Genomic DNA, 16060 nt, shown 5'->3' on the forward strand with positions numbered 1-16060 from the left:
AGAGAATACAATGTGCTGTGAGGTGTTACAGGTAGAGAATACAGTGTGCTGTGTGGTGTTACAGGTAGAGAATACAGTGTGCTGTGTGGTGTTACAGGTAGAGAATAGAGCGTGCTGTGTGGTGTTACAGGTAGAGAATACAGCGTGCTGTGTGGTGTTACAGGTAGTAACAGTGTGCTGTGTTGGTGTTACAGGTAGAGAATACAGTGTGTTGTGCGTTGTTACAGATAGGAATACAGCATGCTGTGTGGTGTTACAGATAGAGAATACAATGTGCTGTGTGGTGTTACAGATAGAGAATACAATGTACTGTGAGGTGTTACAGGTAAAAAATACAATGCTTTGCTATTCCTCAACTGTTCGTCACAGTCCTCCTCTCTGCCCTTTCCCCTCCTAGAGCTTTTGCAGAACATCTAGGCTTTGTTCATTAATTGCGTTTTCATCTTGTTACTGAATTATTTAATTGCAGTACCTTATCATTTGCAATCTTCCATCATGTCATTTTGGTCCCATCCACACAGCACGAGAATACAGTGCACTGTGTGGTGTTATAGATAGAGAATACAATGTGCTGTGTGGTGTTACAGGTAGAGAATACAGCGTGCTGTGTGGTGTTACAGGTAGAGAATACAGTGTGCTGTGTGGTGTGGTACAGGTAGTAACAGCGTGCTGTGTGGTGTTACAGGTAGAGAATACAGCGTGCTGTGTGGTGTTACAGGTAGAGAATACAGTGTGCTGTGTGGTGTTACAGATAGAAAATACAATGTGCTGCGTGGTGTTACAGGTAGAGAATACAGTGTGCTGTGTGGTGTTACAGGTAAAGAATACAGCGTGCTGTGTGGTGTTACAGATAGGAATACAGCGTGCTGTGTGGTGTTACAGATAGAGAATACAATGTGCTGTGTGGTGTTACAGGTAGAGAATACTGTGTGGTGTTACAGATAGAGAATACAATGTGCTGTGAGGTGTTACAGGTACAGAACACAATGTGCTGTGAGGTGTTACAGGTAGAGAATACAGCGTGCCGTGTGGTGTTACAGGTAGAGAATACAATGTGCTGTTAGGTGTTACAGGTAGAGAATACAGTGTGCTGTGTAGTGTTACAGGTAAAGAATACAGCACTGTGTGTTGTTACAGGGAGAGAATACAGCGTGCTGTGTGGTGTTACAGGTAGAGAATACAGCGTGCTGTGTGGTGTTACAGGTACAGAATACAGCATGCTGTGTGGTGTTACAGATAGGAATACAGCATGCTGTGTGGTGTTACAGATAGAGAATACAATGTGCTGTATGGTGTTACAGGTAGAGAATACTGTGTGGTGTTACAGATAGAGAATACAATGTGCTGTGAGGTGTTACAGGTACAGAATACAATGTGCTGTAAGGTGTTACAGGTAGAGAATACAGTGTGCTGTGTGGTGTTACAGGTAGAGAATACAATGTGCTGTGAGGTGTTACAGGTAGAGAATACAGTGTGCTGTGTGGTGTTACAGGTAGAGAATAGAGCGTGCTGTGTGGTGTTACAGGTAGTAACAGTGTGCTGTGTTGGTGTTACAGGTAGAGAATACAGTGTGCTGTGTGGTGTTACAGGTAGAGAATAGAGCGTGCTGTGTGGTGTTACAGGTAGTAACAGTGTGCTGTGTTGGTGTTACAGGTAGAGAATACAGTGTGCTGTGTGGTGTTACAGGTAGAGAATACAGCGTGCTGTGTGGTGTTACAGGTAGAGAATACAGCGTGCTGTGTGGTGTTACAGGTAGAGAATACAGTGTGCTGTGTGGTGTTACAGGTAGAGAATACAGCGTGCTGTGTGGTGTTACAGGTAGAGAACACAGCGTGCTGTGTGGTGTTACAGGTAGAGAACACAGTGTGCTGTGTGGTGTTACAGGTAGAGAATACAGTGTGCTGTGTGGTGTTACAGGTAGAGAATACAGTGTGTTGTGTGGTGTTACAGGTAGAGAATACAGCGTGCTGTGTGGTGTTACAGGTAGAGAATACAGTGTGCTGTGTGGTGTTACAGGTAGAGAATACAGTGTGTTGTGTGGTGTTACAGGTAGAGAATACAGCAAGCTGTGTGGATGGGACCAAAATGACATGATGGAAGATTGCAAATGATAAGGTACTGCAATTAAATAATTCAGTAACAAGATGAAAACGCAATTAATGAACAAAGCCTAGATGTTCTGCAAAAGCTCTAGGAGGGGAAAGGGCAGAGAGGAGGACTGTGCGAACAGTTGAAGAATAGCAAAGCATTCTGGAACTTGAAGTACTGAGCAACTGCTCAACCAGGAATTACAACCACAAAATACAGAACTAAGACCACCAAAACAAATCAATTTTTAGATGTTTCAGAACTAGGTCAGACTGGTAAGCAATGTTATATGCTTCTGCAGCTGGTTTATTTATTTTTTACGTCTAGCTGGAGTACCCCTTTAACATATCTGGACTATCACACAATAATCTACTGGTTAGGTAACATGTAAAAAAAACAACACTGTCAAATGGAAAACGTGAATGAACCCTTAATCTTAAAGAAACGAAACTTGCATGATGCAACAATACAAATATTTATCCTGTGTGCTAGTCAGGAAACAAAACTGGAGAAAAAAATTGTCTTTCCTTTCATGAGTAACTTTGCTTTTATAGGAGTATTTTGCTTTTATCCTGACTGACAGGTCCGAGTTATATACTCCAGCATATTGGGTGCTTAGTTACATTGATATCTAAGATCCTGTGCATGTAAATGGACCCTTAAAGGTGTACTCCAGAGAAAAAAAATTCAAATCACCTGGTATCAAAAAAGTTATACATATTATATTTGTAAATTACTTCCATTTAAAAAATTTCAGCTGCTGTATGCCTTAGGCTTCGTTCCCAGAATGTTCATTCTTCAGCGCGGACAAAGCAGGAGCATGCGCCTCTCATAGACTCCCATTATGAGAGGGAGGCTAACGGCATTCCGCGGCGGAATTAATTCCGCTAGTTTTGCTTAGTGGGAACAAAGCCTAACAGGAAGTGGTGTATTTTTTCCAGTCTGACACAGTGCTCTCTATTGCCACCTTTGTCCGTAACAGAAACTGTCCAAAGCAGTAAAGATTTTCTATGGGAATTTGCTACTGCTCTGCAAGTTCCTGTTACAAGCAGAGTTGGCAGCAAAGAGCACAGTGTTAGGCTATGTTCACACTACGTAAAAGTACGGCTGTTGTTGCCGATGGCAAAAACGGACGTACTTTTGATGCGGTGGAACAATGCCTTACTTTCAATGGGATCCCGGCCGGAGCGTAAACACATTGTACACGCTATGGCCGGGATCCCATACGGGGCCGCAAATAACTGACATGTCAGTTTTCTGCGTCCGGAATTCAGTGAATTCCGCCCGCAGAAAGCCCTGTCAGTTCACACAGTGAAGCGAGCTGCTCTGGCCACTTGCTTCACTGTGCGCTATGGGAAGCTCTGATGCGGGCGCGCGCTGATGCGCCCACATCAGAGCTCCGCTGCCGGAAAGATCATCTGGCCGGTCTCTTGCGTAGTGTGAACATAGCCTTAAACTGAAAGGAAGACACCACTTCCTGCAGGACATCCAGCAGCTGATAAGTACTGGGCGACTAGAGATTCTCTATTAGAGGTAATTTACAAATCTCTATAAATATGATACCTGTTGATTTAAAAGTAATTTTTTTTATTCAGTGTCTGAATAGACTTCTGAACACCTGTTCTGCCCACTCTTCACCACATACAGCTCTACCTTCCTGTTGCATCTCCATGCCTATGGAAACATTTTTCAAACTACTGTACTAATACAGCCACACGGCTTTATCAGTACAGTAGCGCAAACATGCTGGGCAGCCTGTGAATCCGGTCCATAGCACATCTTCCATGCACAGACCATTTTCAAGGAACTTGTAAATGCTCCTCTAAGTTGGAAGAATCTGTGTTAAATTTGTCTGTCAGTGTGTAGCAGAGCTGTTTGTGTTTTGTAATGTAGCAGAGTTGCATGTCTGTACTGTATATTGGTATAGTAGCATTATGTGTCTGTGGGTATGTTTATGTAGCAGAGCTGTGTATGTGTGGGTATAATGTACTGTCATGGAGAGTGTCCCTGTCATTTCAATAAACTTTTACCCTTTCACTTCCTTAGGGCTCAGCCACACTAGCGTTTTTCTTTTTTTCTAACGGATCCGTCCATATTACTTTAACAGATGAGCATAAACTGATGAGCAGGCTGATGCAAACTGATTGCAAAATGTTTATCTTTTTTTAATGGTGCGTTTGTATTTTGGCTTAAAAAAACTGACTTTAGTACATCAGTTTGCATCAGTCAGCATCCGTTTTTCTATCAGTTTATTTTTCTTCTTTGGTTTCTTGCTTCTTCTGCGCATGCTCAGTGAAAAAACTGATGAAAACTGTTAGCTTACAAACGGATGTGAACGGAAATACCTTCCATTTAGATCCATCCTCATTGACTACGGGCACTTTCCGTTCGTGATCCGTTTTTTGAAATGGAAAGAAAAATACTGCAAACACAATTTTTTCGTCCGTTCAGAAAAACGGAACCTGAATGGATTGCATGCAAACAGAGCACTATTTGGTCAAGCGGAGCACAATAATATATCATTGAAACTTATGGGGATTATAACGGATCTGCCAATTTCCGTTCCGTTGTCGGATGGTCAAAAGCTGATGTGAACCTAGCCTTAGACAACCAGGGAAGTTTATTAACATGACATTTTTTTTCCTGTTTTCAGTTGTCCTAACCAGGAGTGCATCTTAAAATCTGGTATATCGTATAAAGCAAAATACGGTAATTATAAAAAATTTTGGCTGTCAGAATACGGCAACACAAAAAAAAAATGTTTGTTTTTATATAGTTGAATTTATTTGTGCAAAGATAGTAAAACATAAAACTATATGAATTGGCTTTCGCTGTAATTGGACCGACCTGTTAAATAAAGATAACTTGTCACTTATATTGCAAAGTGAACACCATCAAAATGCCCTAAAATGTACCCCAATTGGTAACAATAAAAACTACAACTCGATCTGCAAAAATTTACCTCCTATACACCTCTGTCAACTGAAAAATAAAAAAGGTATGGCTGGCAGAATATGGCAAACTGCTAATACTGTTAGATAACTTTTAGGTGAAGGAGACATATGGAACCTGTATCCAGCTGGGCTTCCAGATTGTAAAGAAAAACGTCAATAGGTGGCAGCCGAGTCTTAACAATGTCCAATTTTTCCCTTGCCGCTGCTGACCCTCTGGACACTCCGCCACTCTCACCCTAGACATCCCTAAGTACACCCTTATTTTTACGGTGGCTGCATACAAAATAGCTCACTGTCTGATCAGGACCGCCACAGTGCGACTGCGGTGGTCCTGATCATTTCACTGACTGATGGAGGTATCGGACTTAAAGCTGTGCAATCAACTCGGCAATCTTCACATAAAATCTGCTACAAGCAGACTATGTGAGGATCGCTGATAACACTAATGGCATAGCATTGACCAGTGTATGCAATCTAGTGACTGCAAAATACTTTAAAAATGGTAAAACATTTAATTAAAAAATGTAACATAGCCCCTTTCCCATTTTATATATAAAAGACTTTAAAAAAAAATAACAGTGTTCCTGTTTGGTGAACGGCGTAAAGGGAAAAGCATAAAGGGTCCAGATTGCTGATTTTATTTTTTGTGACATAATATAGTAGAGGAAAAAAATTATAGAGGGATTAAAATGTCTCATCTACACAAATAAGTTACTAATAAAAATTAAAGATTGTGGTGCAAAAAATAAGACCCCAAACAGTCCTGTAAGTTAAAATATAAAAGTGCTATGGCTCTTAGAAGGTGAGGAGGAAAAAACGAAAACCCAATGAAAATTGGTGAGGTCCTTAACCCTTAGAGGAACAGGCCAATTTCAATTTTTGCGTTTTCGTTTTTCCCTCCTTGTGCTTAAAAGGCATTTGCATTTTTTCACCTAGAAACCCACATGAGCCCTTATTTTTTGCGCCAATAATTGTACTTTGCAATTAAAGGATGAATTTTTGCATAAAGTACACTGCAAAAGCAGGAAAAAAATTCAATGTGTGGTTAAATTGAAAAAAACAACACATTTCTTTTATTTGGAGGGTATTTGTTTTTACGCCATTTGTCCTGGGGTACAACTGACTTGTTATATATGTTCCTCAAGTCGTTACGATTACAACGATATGTAACATGTACAACTTTTATATTATGAGATGGCTTGTAAAAAATTCAAACCATAGTTAAATATATGTTCCTTAAAATCGCTTAATTTCCAGGCTCATAGAGAGTTTATCCTTTGGTCTATGGGGCTGTATTAGGTGTCATTTTTTGCGCCATGATGTTAACTTTCTATCAGTACCTTGATTGTGCATATACGACTTTTTGATCACTTTTTATTACAATTTGTCTGGATTTGATGCGACCAAAAATGCTAAAATTTGCGCTTGCGCCGTTTACCGTGCGAGATCAGGAATGTGATAAATTAATAGCTCCCAAGATTACGCACGCAGCGATACCAAACATGTTTATTTATTTATTTTTATTTATAACATGGGAAAAGGGGGGTGATTCAGACTTTTATTAGGGGAGGGGGCTTTTTCTTAACAACAACACTTTTTTTTTTTTTTTTTAAACACTGATATCTTATAGAGATCTATGTAGTATAGTTATACTGTATAGATCCATGATATAGGCACTGGATTGCTTCCAGCTGCTGCTACATGCGAAGCCCGGGACTGTGGCGGTTCAGAGCGCGGCCCCGCTCTGAACACCGGTAGGCAGCCCTGGGCGTACCTGGACACCCAGGGTCATCTAAGGATTAAAGCCAAAGTCCTTAAAGGGAAAAGCCCAACTGGGCACATCTGGTTACCTGGAGCACTGTATAAAGCTCTTGTTGAGGGGGCGTGGCCTGCAGCTGAGGAGACCGGACGCGTCCTAGCTGAGCTCCGTCTACACAGCTTAACTATAGCATTTATCCTGCTTTATTCTTGAAGATTTGTCTCTGGGGACCTCTCTACCGACTGCTGACCCTGTAAAGATGCGGACCACCTCCAAGAGAGCAGCGGCGGCCGCCCGGAGAAAGGCTCAAGCCTCTATCCCATCGGCCGCGCCTTTCCAACATGGCGCCGATTCTCTCCCGGACTTCTTCATGAAAGCTTCTTCTGCAGACCCCAGGGAGGTGTGGGAGGCCCCTCCGGAGTCAACATCAGTAAATCAATACCGGGAGGACCTCTCTGCTGGCCACCTTTCATCTAAAGCTGCAAAACGGAGGAGACGGAGACTAAGAGTGATGGAGGCTCAATCCTGTATGCTACACTTGGCGGGGGAAGACGGTCAACAATTGCAAGTGCGATCTCTTTCTAACTTATGTCTCCCTACGTTGTTCATGAATGAGCAATCTACAGCCTTGGAGATGCACCACACTACAGAGCCAGATACAGCATCTCAGGCTTCTCCTGACACCGGGACTTCTCATGCACAGAGCGTTCTCTCTCCCGCGGCTCCGGTATTTATCTATAGCAATCGCAGCCAGATCTCTGAACAAGTTAACCCTCAATTGTCTGGTCCTCTGCCAGAGTCTGCTATGTCTTCAGCACCTCCAGTATGCTCGGGACTCCTCTTGCCTAATTATCCTGCCGTTGCTTCCCCACTTGCCCATCCTTTGGCAGATTTGAAAAGGGACACTGACCAGTATCTTGACTCTGTGTTTCAGAATGCACCTCAGCTGTCTGTATCCTTTGTCAAGGATGTAATGGTGTCACTAAGAGACTCGCTTCTCTCCGGTATTGATATTATTCTAGCATCCTTTTCTTCGTTGGTGAGGGCAACGGAGGACAGGGTATTATTGGCTGAGTTAAAAGTCAGTGAGGCTGTCAGACTGCACAACAATCTGTTGGATAATTGCAAGAGGTTGGAGGCTGAGACTAGAACACTGCGATATAGACTTATGACGCTGGATGATTAAACAAGGCGCAACAACATCAAGCTGCGCAATGTTTCAGAATCTGTCACCCCTGCCGAGCTGCCAGCGTATGTTCAGCGACTGATGCATAGCGTCTTGCCGGACTGTCCATCACTTGATTTATCCATCGATTGGGTGAAGCGGATTCCCTGTCCTCCGCACCTTTCTTCTTCTGTACCACGGGATGTAATAGTTCGTGTCCATTCTCTACGCGCTAAAGCTGCGTTTGTGGCAGCTTCAAGGAATAAGGAACATCTCTCAGGCGCTTACAGTAACATTGAGGTCTATATCGATCTTTCCCCAGAGACTTTGCAATACCGCAGATCCTTCTCTCATGTTACCAGAACTCTAAGAGACAGAGCCATTCCATACAAATGGATTAACACCGCACATCTGTTGGTCACATACCGAGACTCTATGCACTGCATCGCTAGCCCAGAGGAGGGCCAACAGCTACTGAATACTTGGATGCTGCATTAAGAACTTTGGTTTCCGGTTAAAGCTTCTTGGGTCTCTGATTAGGCCGGACTCTGTGCCTACCATTCTTTTCCTTTTACTCTCCTTGGTGTGTTTGTTCTTGTGGTTTAACTGCACACTAGGGTTTAGTTCATTTGCTACTCATGATAGTATAATTCTGTTTATGTTCTTTCCTGTTCTTAGCTTATATCAGCTTACCACAGCTCCTTTGTTATAATCTACCTGCTATTTACGTCTGGGTCATTAGTTTGCGTTTCTTAAGTTGTATACAGCATATGACCGTGGGTTTATGCAATTTCGCTTATATCTGTTATATGATGATCTTTACATGTCATTGCATGTTTTTCTTGTGCCACTAATCGTATATTTCTTGTATTCTGCATATTGTCCTTGCATTTATAGTGCCTATTCTTTCTACCTGCATATATTCTCGCTTTCCTGAACTGTTAAAATATCTTTGAAAATCTCTCAATAAAAAACTTTGAAACATATAAAGCTCTTGTGCAGCCTGCTGCATGTATCGGCAGCAGCATTATACACGAATAAATGAAGTTTAATCCCCCCCTGCGGCAGATAGTCGACTTGACGGCTCCCTGCCCCAGTCACTGCTCTTTGCCTGTCAGCAAGCTCGACGGGGATGAGTGTTAGGCAGAGAGGCCCGTTGCTGGCGTCTCTCCCCGTCAATCATCCCCATCGAGTGCGCTGACAGGCAAAGAGCAGTAACTAGACAGAGACTGGGAGCTGCCCAGATAACTACCTGCCGCAGGATTAAACTTCATTTTCTCGGGTACAAAGCTGCTGCACAGGAACTTTATACTGTGCTCCAGGTAACCAAATTAGCCCAAATAGACTGGTTGGGTTAAGCTGCGTAATAGCAATTAAGTATTCACCCGTGCTGTCTATTTAACCATTTTGAAATCACTGTCAAAACTGACAGCAGCATTTAAATGCGAAGTCCGATTAAAATGAAACTTTTCTAGCAGGCAGGGGCTAGGAGGAACATAATAAACAAGCACTACTTATCTGTTCCCATGCCTTTGCAATGCTGCCTAACTACTGCAGGACTCCCATCAGACTCCTGGATCTCCTTCACCAGCAACGTCACAACTCTGCTGATGGACTCGGCAGTAACTGGGGCGGAATACTGCTACAGTCACTGATTGGCTAAGCGGGCAATCCATAAAGGTGCGTTTACACGTAACGATTAGGTATACGATCGAATTCGAACGATAATCGTACGTGTAAGTGCAGCGAACGATCAAACGACGAACGAGAAATCGTTCATTTTGATGTGTAGGAGAGTTCACCGGCACTACTCCTTAGTGTGGCGTGGGGGAAGAATCGGGCGTGCTGGGGACTGTAGCCGATACACATTGGGGGGTGCTCCTTTCTAATGCACGTATGAATGCCGTAGTACACTTGTGAGTTAAAGGAAAGATAAGGGCACTCACCCGTTTGCAGTGTGTAAACTTCAAGCTTTATTTCATGGTGAGATAAAACATCCAATCACGCACTAGGTCGGGACAGACGCCATTCCACATACAGCTATGTCATGATGGCCATTTCGCGCACATGCGCGCTTCCTCGGATGACGATCCTCGGATGCGCGCGAAATGGCCATTATGACATAGCTGTATGTGGAATGGCATCTGTCCCGACCTAGTGCGTGATCGGATGTTTTATCGCACCATGAAATAAAGCTTGAAGTTTACACACTGCAAACCGGTGAGTGACCTTATCTTTCCTTCTACTCACAAGTGTACTACGTTCATTTTGATCTTTCAACATGTTATCAAATCACCGTTCACGAAAAATTCGCAGATCGTTCCGTGTGAACAGTCGTCCGCCCATTTAACTAATGTGTGAGATAGGCTTAAGCGATCGCAAAACAAATTTTCCGTACGATATATCGTACCGTATAAACGCTGATGGTTATGAAAAAAAAATCGTTACTCCGACATCGTTAATCGTACGATCAGGCCAATTAGCGTTTTGTGTAAACGCACCTTAAGACAAGAATATGAAACATTGAAAAATTGGTTCTGTCAAAGGCCCTGAAGCCTGTGACACAGTGCTTAGGGGGCACCAGGAGAGGTAAGTAGCTCCCCCTGTCTGAATTTCGCTGGACTTCTCCTTCAACCCAGGGATGTGGAGTCGGAGAATTTTATGTTCTATATTATGTTTTCTCTCTGGGAGAAGACTGTGGGGGACATGTATTAAGCAGTGTACCTTGTGCTCCTTAGCATTTTTTGGAATATGTGTTATGTGCACAGACCTTCGTCAGATTTACAAAACAGTGTAGCTCGGTGTATGTGTGAATATGACAGCCTACGCCTGTTTTTTGCCTTTTTGACATTTGTGGGCATGGTTATTCGTAAGAATTTTCTCAGCCGTGATTTAACATGTGAGAATTTTGAAATATTCGCATTTTCGTTTGCATCTGTACTCCAGTCCAAGGGTAGCGGAACTTTCCTAATCAAGGTCAATTCATGAATACCTGCAGCAAAATGCACAGCGTCAGGGAAGCTATGGCAGGTGATTTATGAACTAACATACGAATATTCATAAATACCTTACTAGGCTACAAACATATAAGCCAGTGCACAGTGATAAAATTATTCTCAAAAAAAGGTGCAAATGATAACTGTCCTCCTGTGTGTTTTTCTTCAGTGTGCTATGGCTGCAGCAGGTTGGGTGTGCGCGTGTGCGCGCTATGGCTACAGCAGGCTGTATGTGTTTGAGGGAGGTATTAAAGGGGTGCTCTGGGCAACAGTGAAAAATCCAGGGGGGGCTGGGGGTGTTGGAATCATAGTAAAGAAGTCCTATTTACCCATCCCTAAGCCCCCGCAATGCAGCATTATGGCTTATGGTCTCCCACCGGGCTCCCTATTCTGTGATGTGATGTCCTAACATTTAAATCCCCACTCAGCCAATCAGTGACAAAGAACTCATGGGGTTAAGTGTTATGTTCTACACAAAGTACCCTAGATGTGGCCATAAACTGCTTTTTGGGCATACGTCAGGTTTCAGAATAAAAGGAGCGTCATTTAGCATTTTTGAAACACACTGCTTTAAAGCACTTTCATTGGGCCTATCACTTTCACAAGGATTTAAAAAAGGAGAAAAACACCAATTTGTTACACAATTTCTTGGGTAAGATGGTCGGCAGGGACATAGTTTGGTCTTACTGCATGTTACTACCTGTGCTCATTTACCTGCATATGCAAAAGAGGATCCCCTGGAGCCTCATCAAAGAGTCTCGAAACACAGGACTAGCCAGATATCCCTCTGGGAAGGACTCCTATTTGGAAACCACCAAAAGCTTCATATTAAGTGGCCCTATAAGTCAGTGTAATGACAAGGGAAAAACCAAGGCCAGATAACCATCCACATACAGCTGTTTCGGGGTGTTGCCCCTCATCAGTGTGGAGCAGGATTCTGGCATATGACCAGATGTTATGCCATTTTAGTTTGTTTAGACACTATCTGAATGGTCTGGGATTTATTGGTGATTTGCACTAAGAGATAGAATTGACCCTGCTTAGTTCTCTTTACTACATGTTTGGTACTTCAAGTGCATATCGGAGGTTAACTGTAGGGAGTTTATTTGTGCACATCCTGACCAGCCTTCCATCCTCCCCCCTGAATACTCTACCTCTAATATTGTTTATCATTTGTTTTTTTGCACTTCTGTCTTTGTTCACCATTTAGTCTCCTGAGGATCCCAGATAAATACATGGGGGAGACACAGAGACAGTGTTTAAGTTACACTATTATTATGCCTAATAGCTTACACAAGCCTATCCTGATAGATAGGCGACAAGAGGTTTAGCATTTTTTTAAAGTGTCTTTATAGAATTTACCCTATTTTTACTTACTAAAAGTTAGATTTAAGGGGAGCTAGAAGGCTCTTGCACTTTTAGGCTGCTGCGGCCCGCAAGGCCATCCTGCAAGTGTGGAGGTCTCCACTCCCTTCTTCTCGTCATTTATTTCTAGACAAACTATTATTTTTGTTTAAGATGGACTGGATGGAGGCTTACATTCTCAAGGAACATAGAGTCACTGTTTGGGAAACCTTTATTCCCACACTACCTCCACCCATCCAGGGCAAAATAAGAAACACCTTTAAAGACACTATATGGTATCTCACCAGACAACTTGACAATGACCCACCAATTTGAACTGCACTGTGGGATCACACACCAAAGAACCTCCATCTGTGGGCATTACCAGGAGCACGCGGAGACCCACGGGCAACCCCCTTCCTTCCCCTCTTCCCTTCCCCCTCCCTGTTTTCCTTTTTGTTTTGTTTCAGCCTTTCTTTTATTGTTAAAAAAAATGTAGCTTGGTTTAGCTTTTTGCACTTTTCCGACATATCTCCTTTTCTGACGTGGCGTCGATAAATACTTGTACTGCCTCTGTGATTAATTGTATATCTATGCAATGACCCTAGACGCTGCCTCCAGTCCTATCAGCGTATTATTGCATTCTCATCTGTATGTTTCATTCTATGCTGTCGTAGCTCAATAAAAAAAGTTTAAGGCTGGGTTCACACTACGTATATTTCAGTCAGTATTGTGGTCCTCATATTGCAACCAAAACCAGGAGTGGATTAAAAACACAGAAAGGATCTGTTCACACAATGTTGAAATTGAGTGAATGGCCGCCATATAACAGTAAATAACTGCCATTATTTCAATACAACAGCCGTTGTTTTAAAATAACTGCAAATATTTGCCATTAAATGGCGGCCATCCACTCAATTTCAACATTGTGAGAACAGAGCCTTTCTGTGTTTTTAATCCACTCCTGGTTTTGGTTGCAATATGAGGACCACAATACTGACTGAAATATACGTAGTGTGAACCCAGCCTAAAGAGAAAAAGTTAGATTTCAGGCTGGGTTTACACTGCACACACCATTTAGTGTATTTCCAGGAGAGCACCCCCAGCGCTGCAGAGGACAGGCCAGGCGGGTGTGTGCATGGGCTGGGTGCCAGGGTGGCCTGGTGAGTGCATAGGGCACCCCCCCCCCCCCCATGCCCAACATCTTTTATTTATGTGACTTTTCGATCACTTTGTCACTTTTTTTTTTAACCTATTTTGAAAAAAAAAGGAAAAGGGGGATTATTAGAACTAGGGATGGTCCGAATCTTCCGAGGTTCGGGTTCGTATGAACCCGAACGCTCGGCATCAGATTCCCACTGTTTGCCCGCTCCGTGGATACAGTGGGAGGACCGCCTGGAAAACTGGGATACAGCCTATGGCTATGGCTGTATCCCAGTTTTCCAGGCAGTCCTTCTGCTGTATCCACCCTCTCCACGGAGCCGCCAGGCAGCGGGAATCATTGCAGAGAGTTCGGGTTCGTACGAACCCTAACCAAAACAGGTTCGGACCATCCCTAATTAGAACCTTTATAATGTTTTTTTAAAACACCTTTTTTTATTTCCCCTCTACCTCGCAGCATACCTCTCTATGCACTACAACTCCCAGCATACCTTCTTATGCACTACAACTCCCAGCATACCTTCTTGTGGGAAGTTGTAGTGCATAAGAAGGTATGCTGGGAGTTGTAGTGCACAAGGAGGTATGCTGGGATGTTGTTTCAGGAGGCTGCTGCTGCACAGCTGCAACTCCCAGCATACCTCTTTGTGCACTACAACTCCCCACAAGAAGGTATGCTGGGGGTTTCAGTTGTGCAATAGCAGCCTACTGACACAAACTCCCAGCATACCTTCTTATGCACTAAAACCCCCAGCATACCTCCTTGTGTACTGCAAATCCCCACAAGAAGGTGTGTTGGGAGTTGTAGTGGACACAGAGTTATGCTGGAAGTTGTAATGCACAAGGAGACTGCTAATGCACAACTGCAAACCCTAGCATACCTTCTTATGGGGAGTTGTAGTGCACAAGGAGGAATGCTGGGAGTTGCAGTTATGCAGCAGCAACCTCCTGACACAATAACTCCCAGCAGCATACCTTCTTGTGCACTACAACTCCCAGCATACCTCCTTGTGCACAAAGAGGTATGCTGGGGGTTGTAGTGCACGAGGTATGCTGCTGGGAGTTTTAGTGCAGCAGCCTCCTGACACAACTCCCAGCATGCCTTCTTGCGCACAACTCCCCACAAGAAGGTATGCTGGGAGTTGTTCCACTGTGCCGGCGGGCCCTGGGGGAAGGGGGACGACAGGATTGTGGAGGGACCCCACTGCAGCGGCAGGTCCTGTGGTGGTGGGAGAGCTGGAGGGTGCAGGGAACCCCGCCGTATCGGTGGGCCCTGGAGGGTGGGGAACTGGCGAGTGCGGGGGACCAAGCTGCACCGACGGGTCCCAGGGTGGGGAGACTGGGAATGGTTAAATCGCGGGCAGCAGTCATTAGCAGACTCCTGCTGCATTTGGAGCGGCTTGGAAGGGGTTAAATGCCACTGTCAGGTATCACAAGCGATCTCTATGTGCCGGCTATTTGAATTTGGCACCGTCGGGAGCCAACAGTACGCAGGAGGAGGAGGGGACACCAGGGGGCGCACAGAAAACATGGCCGGCAGCTGTGTTCTCTGCACTATACTTCATGTTAAGCTGCGCTATTATGCAGCTTAACATGAAGTATCGATACCAGGAAATCCTGGTACCGAACTGTTTTTCTGCCCGAAATATCGATAGTAGTATCGATATTTCGGTGCATCGTGCATCACTAGTCTCTAGTGTTGCACGATGCACCGAAATATCGATACTACTATCGATATTTCGGGCAGAAAAACGGTTCGGTACCAGGATTTCCTGGTATCGATACTTTATGTTAAGCTGCATAATAGCGCAGCTTAATATAAAGTACAGCGCAGAGACCACGGTCGGCAGCTAGCTGAGCGCCGGCTGTGTTCTCTGTGTGCCGCCCCCTGGTGTCCCCTCCTGCGCCCGCGCGCTCCCGGTGGCGCCAACTTCAAATAACCGGCACATAGCGATCGCTAGTGCCAGCTATTTTACAGGGTAGATGCTGCTGTCACAACTGACAGCGGCATTTAACCCCCCCCCCCCCCCCCAGAGCCACTCCATATGCAGCAGAAGTCTGCTGTATATGGAGCGGCCCCCACTGCTAATGACTGCAGCCCGCGATATTACGGGTGGCAGTTATTTAACTATTCCCCCGCCGCGGCTGCGTCAGCCCCGGCAGCCACCTCTGCACCGCCAGTCCAGCCCTTCATCCACCCCTCCCCTCCGTCCCCCGGGACCCGCCGCTGCACTTTGCGCTCCCTCACACCGGCCAGTCCCCTCCCAGCATACCTGCTTGTGCACAAGAAGGTATGCTAGGAGTTGTAGTGCACGGAGGTATGCTGGGATCGGGAGGCTGCTGCTGCACAACTACAACTCTCACCATACCTTCTAGTGCACTACAACTCTCAGCATACCTCTTTGCACAAAGAGGTATGCTGGGGGTTCTAGTGCACAAGAAGATGTTGGGAGTTGCAGTTGTGCAGCAGCAGCCTTCCGACACAACTCCCAGCATATCTCCTTGTCCACTACAACTCCCAGCATACCTTCTTGTGCACTACAACTCCCAGCATATCTTCTTGTGCACAAGGAGGTATGCTGGGGGTTGTAGTGCA

At 44.5% G+C, this 16060-nt stretch overlaps 1 protein-coding gene across 1 annotated transcript in view; it reads right to left on the bottom strand.

Moving 5' to 3' along the window:
- TRANK1 (tetratricopeptide repeat and ankyrin repeat containing 1) overlaps positions 1 to 16060 on the bottom strand; it is a 154809-nt gene that overhangs the window by 135183 nt on the left and 3566 nt on the right. The gene's annotated exons all lie outside the window — the stretch shown is intronic.

This window comes from Dendropsophus ebraccatus, chromosome 2 (assembly GCF_027789765.1).
Source record: "Dendropsophus ebraccatus isolate aDenEbr1 chromosome 2, aDenEbr1.pat, whole genome shotgun sequence".
Classification (NCBI taxonomy): domain Eukaryota; kingdom Metazoa; phylum Chordata; class Amphibia; order Anura; family Hylidae; genus Dendropsophus; species Dendropsophus ebraccatus.